Genomic DNA, 6,300 nt, shown 5'->3' on the forward strand with positions numbered 1-6,300 from the left:
TGGTCCATCGACGACGTTGAGAACAAGCTATTTTTCGGACAGGACTCCCGTAATCGACGCTGTGGGAGGATCGATTGTTCGACGACGTGGCAGCTTATTTTCTTCGACGACGAGACGTTAGCAATTCTGGTACTTCGGCGAAGACATAACGAGTCTACGGTGACTGCAATCGGTACCTAGCTTCTGGAGCTGCTCTGTGACTAATCCGTAGTCACATACGTTACAGTAATTCAGAAAAGACAAATAACGACGGTATCCGACCGAAGCTGCTATTATGACGGAGACGGCGAGCTAAGGAAGACCTTATGATTTAAACATAGCGCCGAAAGAAATGTTTAGCCGAGACGCTGATGATTAAACAGTGAAGCAAAAATATCTATGAGTTCAAAAGATTGTGAAAGAAAATTTTGACAAAAAATTTAAAAAAAAATTAATTGGGAATAATGAAATGAATAGGAATAAAATGAAAAGGAATATTCAAGGTAAAATCGAAAACGAATCGAATTAAAAATATTTAAAATTTTGAAACAGAAAATATAACGGCCACGTAAAATACACCATGTTCCAAGTACCCTCCATTCACGAGTCCAAACCCAATTTTGCGAAAGATCACGTCGGGGTCACCACTTTAGGGTAAATGATGTGGCTCGGTGAATGGAGGTAAAACGAAATGAAACAGTGGTGTTTACATTATGTGACCGTTATTTATTGGCTATATAAAAATGTGAAAAATACAAATCATAAAACGGATGGCAGCGGTGTTACCTGGAGACGAGGCTTGGGCAGTCGATGGTGGCACGTCTAAACCAAACGAGGGTTCAGCACTGAATGACCGAAATACCCTTCAATAACATCCCAGATAAACGTCTCGGGGTTGCCGCCACCTATTCGTTGTCGGGTTCTAGTTGGCGCTGCTGGCACCCCGCCCGCGTTCAACATCTGGGATTATATATCTGGGTAATTTCTAGACCGTTATTCTACGATGTAAAATTCGACATGCCTCAAGGTCGCTACAGTTGTTATTCCATATTAATTATTTATAGAATATAAAATTATATCTTATCTATTGAAAGTGTGTGCATATGTACATGTGTAGTTTATGAGCAGAAAAGAATTCGCTTTAATTGTATTGAAAGTATTGAAAATTATTCTAATTCTTGCTTGTTTTTGAAGCCTTTTTCCTTTGTCTCATTACTTTTTTTTCATCAGGTTTGAGCTCTGTGAACATTGATGACGGAATTTGAAAATAACAACACACAAAATATTAATTGTTTCAATTTATTGTACCTTTATTATTTTATATATACAAAGAATTCTGAAATCGTTTGGCATATACATTATTATTTTTTACTATTTCTGTTGCTCCAAATTATGTCATTTGGAAATATTAATTGAATATCCAAATTGATTTCAGAAACACATTAGAATCTGGATCCGTGTCAAACAATAAACCCTTAAATGGTTCAGGTGGTGTATCCATAACAAGTAGTTTGCACCTTTCCTGATGTGCAACACATCCTGGTTCGCTCATTTTTGAATTTAATATTATAATGCAGGCATTTCTTGTCCATAACTCCAATTATGGCTTTTGTATGATCATAATATTCAACATCGAGCTTCAGGATTCAACAGGAGGGATAAATGCTCGACCTTCCAGTTGCCGTTGTTGTTCATTTACTCTCAGTCTGTTGAATCTTCTTTCTTCATTTCGCTCAGCTCGTACATCTTCTGATTCTACTTGACGCAATCGCGCCATTCTTTTACGTGTGTCGGTATTGCCTTGCTGGATTGATCCTGCGTTTCTTTCGACTCTTACATTCTACATTCTTGAAGAAAAACTAACGTTTGAAATAAGTAATTTGTTCATAGTAATAATACCATTCCAATGTAATTATTTAATTATTTAAGTACCTTTAATTATGACTCAAATTATTTAACCTAATGTCAAGATAAGTAACACTGTGAATAGTAATGAATAAATATAATAATGAATAAATATGAGTAAGTAACAACATGAGTCCGATTTCTTGTAAATCAAATAGTTCGATGGACTATACTTCATGAGGTAAAGGGTATGTGACACATATTTGATTGAATAATGTTATTTTATCAAGTTTTTATAACCTGGTACAGAAAATGCATGAACAAAATGTTGTCACTGATGTTAAGTAAAGTAAAAGAAACTAAGTAGATGTAAAATGGACATTTTGGTAGCCCTGTCAATACATTTGCATCTGTATCTTCAAATTATCATCATGAAATGTCTCAGTAGGTTTGATTTGTTGTAAATGCAGAGCGCTTGTTTCCAATAATATTATTCCCATAGTTCCCAAGTGGTGATTAAGCTAGTATTGCCTACTCTTTAGAGTTATTACCTGAATTTATTAATTTCCTTGCCAAGTGTGATATTGAATAAATTGACTGTATTTTTACGCAATATTGTCCAATACTATATCATATTTTATCGTTTGTGTGGGATATTCTTTTTAAAATTATTACTTCAGTTAAGGTCATAGAGTACAGTTATTATCAAACAATCGATTGTACACAAATTTATGTTATGTTCCCTGATAATTCCCAGTTCAGTTTATTCATTTCAATTATTTCTTTCCTTTGGTTGCACAAAAACCATTTTTTATCTATGAAATATAAGGTTAATAATTCAAATGAAATCGAAACGCATTAAAAGTTGATGATGATGATGGTTAGGAAACGGTAAGTGACGTCAAGTATATTTCGTAGCGCTTCTGATAGGAATTTGAATTAAAATTACGAATTTTATAATATTGTGTATAAATTTCAAAGAAAAGCGTAGTATCTAAGGCATATTATTATTATAAATCAATATTTTTGTGATTTTTGTCATCTAGTCTATTCCTACAATTTTCTGGGGACAAGTCCTTCTACGCAAGGTGAGCGTCACATGACCTTATTCTCCTTAAAACACAACCTTTTCAACCAGAAGTGGATTTTTTGATTTAGAGATTTGTTGTAGATTTTTCGTGCCTGATTATTATAACAGGTCAATTGAAAATTCCCCTGCCTGACACACAGATGGTTCTACTACAATTAAATCCATATGTTTTTAGTTACCCTAACACTCAAAAGATGCGTGTATAAAATTGACAGCTGTCGTATCATTATAGTTTGTGAATTATAGCATTTTGAGTGAAGTAACTTTTGTTATCGTGAAAAAAAATGGATAAAAAGGAATTTCGAGTGTTGATAAAATGTTATTTTATCAAAATACAGTTGAAGCAAAAACTTGGCTTGATGCCGAGTTTCCGGACACTACACCAGGAAAATCAATCATCAAGGATTGATATGCTAAGTTTAGAAGTGGTGAAATGAACACCGAAAAAGGTGAATGCAGTGGACAACCAAAAGAGGTTGTTTCCGACGAAAACATTTAAAAAATCCACTAAATGTTGTTGAATGACCCTAAATCGAACTGAATGAAATAGTAAACAAACACTCTAAAGATATCAACTGAACGTAAACATCACATCATTGACGAAATTTTTGGGTATGAAAAAGTTCTGTGCAAAGTGGGTGCAGCGCGAATTCACTTTTGATCAAAATCAACGACGAGTTGGTGATTCGGTGCAGTGTCTGAAGATGATCAAGCATAATAAACCCGAGTTTTCGCGTGGATACGTGACAATGGATGAAACATGGATCGCCGAAAAACAGCCGCTTTTGAAGAAAAAATAAAGTGCTGCTTCACCAGGACAATGCATCGTGTCATAAGTCAGTGAAAATGATGGCAAAAATCCATGTTTGTACATCAATCTACTCTTGTTGAATCATGTTGAATAAATAAAACTAATTTTGCAAAAAAAATATGATTTACTATTATAGGGCGGAGACTTTTAAATAATTTAGGTATTTATCATAAGTTCTATAAACGAAGCAATTAATTTCACTGAATTATGGTGGAATTTTAACTATTGCTCAATCACTAGTACAATATTAATTGCCTTTTACAAGAGTATTTCCATAAAGATGAGATGATGAAGCCAAATGACCAGCTGATTCGTATTTCGCTAAATTCACATAATATGCGTTTCACTGCTTGTCGCCCGTGGTATTTTATGAGTTTCCTTTCATAGAATTTGTTATCCTCTACAGATATTGATATCGCGATCGTTAGTAGCTGTAGTGCCAATTACAAAGACTGCTACTGCTTATTCAAATAACAGTTATCCCATGTATTAAAACTATTAAATGCGAGAAAGATATATTCAGCGATAGATGTTAATCGAACGATAATATTAATTGTTCTCAAAGGCTACCGATTAAGGAGCAGTAAGTGGCAGTTCGGCCTGAACTAATACCTGGAATTACGCGCAGGACCAGCTTCAGGATACTTTTGTTAATTTCCTTCGTTAAAATTAAATTTACCTGAAGATGCTATCAATTTTACGGCCACAAAATTATTTTTAATTAAGAAAAAGAAAATTAACATTTAATTTAGATTCTTTGCTTTGGTTTTTTTTTTCCGGAAAAGTCGATTTAATTTATATTTCATCTCGCGATATCGTTACGAAACTAATCACCGACCATAAAACAATTTTAAAATATCCTAGACCTGATACTGAGAAAAATTTAATGAAGTAACTTTTTATTTGTGAATTGTCTAAATGAATGACTGTAGGTGAAGCCCAGAAAAGGTTCATGAATGGTTAAGAAGGCGTTATTGATACCAATGAAGGTAATATTTGGTGTGCTTGGCAAGGAGTTGTTCATCATGAGCTGCTCCAACCTGCTCAAAGTATTAATTTGATCCTCTATTGTGATAACTCCGTAAGACAACTGAAGTAAGTCGTAAATATAACAGAAACTGAACTTGGTTCCATAATACTATCGGACAAGGGAGTGAATACTACCGTATTCATCGGGACTTATATATATTTGCTGACTTAGTCCCTTTCATTATATATAGTGTCTGCTAATAACAAGTTTAGAAATGATAAATTTATGTGTTTCGACTTAGTCGGCAGCAATGCCCTCTTATAATGGCTTATTATTAACCCTTATATCAACTGACGACCTTTAATATTATTTGGGACGTATTTTTTTGCTGTGATTATACTTCGGAAGGTATAAAAATGTAGAGAAATCGTTGCGAGGTAGGTTCAAATGGTTTTCGTTATGTTTGTAGATGTTATATGCTCGGTACACGTGGAAAAATCATGACAAATATACTCAAAGGTGCGTATCTGCAGTATATTGATTGCGCTATTGTAAACACTGACAAGCCTTGGGGTACCGAAATTGTTTTATAGTGCGTGAAGAACAAAGCTGTACAAGCGATCATATGGTAAAAATTCATAATTTTGATTTTCTGTGCTAACATATGGAGAAAACAGAAAAATCAAGTTGATTATTGCGACTTTTGCTCGATGACTGCCGCCGGTATACATGTTAGTAGCCCAGTATACTGGATCCATTGCCAATTAGTCCAGGTGCAAGTGCAAAAAATGTTTTCAGAACTTCGTCTTTATTACCGACGAGTAATGAAAGCGATTTCTACATGATAGGCGAGAACTAATAGCTGACGCAAACATCACCCAATGTTTAACGCATGATGAAGCAGCAGCATGGATGTCGTTTCAAAGTGTTGTTCACAACTTTTTAGATAACCACAAAACACCGGACTAGAAGTAAGTATTCGACAATTTGTTGCAAAATTAAAACAAGATTGGATCTCTAATGTTTTTCAAAACACGTTTTCTGTATTCACAAAACAAGAACAGCGGCTACATCAACATATTAATATTCCGACATTATTATAACACTAAAACCAATTCTCAAAACTGGACTACTTATTTGGATTCAGATTCAATTTACCTTATAAACAGCTTTTGGTCGCTCTGGTCTAAATCCGTGCATACTTGTGTAAACTTACAGTAATCTATTGAGAAATAAAATATTTTCCTCAATAAATTTTATAATAATCTTGATACTCGCTTCGGCGGTACATATACGAAAATTGGAATGATACAGAGAAAATTGGCATACAAGGATGATAAGCAAAATCGTGAAGCGCTCCACATTTTTTTTCTTTCTTCTCTGAGAACACAGACAACATCTGCACAACCCGAAGACATACATGTCCGTCGTCAGTTTTTCGGAGGGCTTGCAACCGACTGATGATTGTGATCCCTGCTGCAGACAACAGAATCACGGCAATCACCATGGCAGATCCCGAATATACCTACAGACTTATCCCAATAAAGGTTCGCCAAAAAGATACAATCAGCCCCTCTAAAGCAAAACGTTCTTCTGGCAGGTAAA

The 6,300-nt window shown here is 34.7% G+C and overlaps 1 pseudogene; it reads left to right on the top strand.

Annotated features, from left to right (window-relative positions):
- The first annotated feature begins 5,965 nt into the window (after positions 1 to 5,965).
- Positions 5,966 to 6,063, top strand: LOC143192127 (uncharacterized; annotated as a pseudogene).
- The last annotated feature ends 237 nt before the right edge of the window (positions 6,064 to 6,300 follow it).

The sequence above is a fragment of the Rhynchophorus ferrugineus genome, unplaced genomic scaffold (genome assembly GCF_030347505.1).
Source record: "Rhynchophorus ferrugineus isolate W39M unplaced genomic scaffold, kcgeb_rfMv2 rfM2, whole genome shotgun sequence".
In the NCBI taxonomy this organism is placed as follows: domain Eukaryota; kingdom Metazoa; phylum Arthropoda; class Insecta; order Coleoptera; family Curculionidae; genus Rhynchophorus; species Rhynchophorus ferrugineus.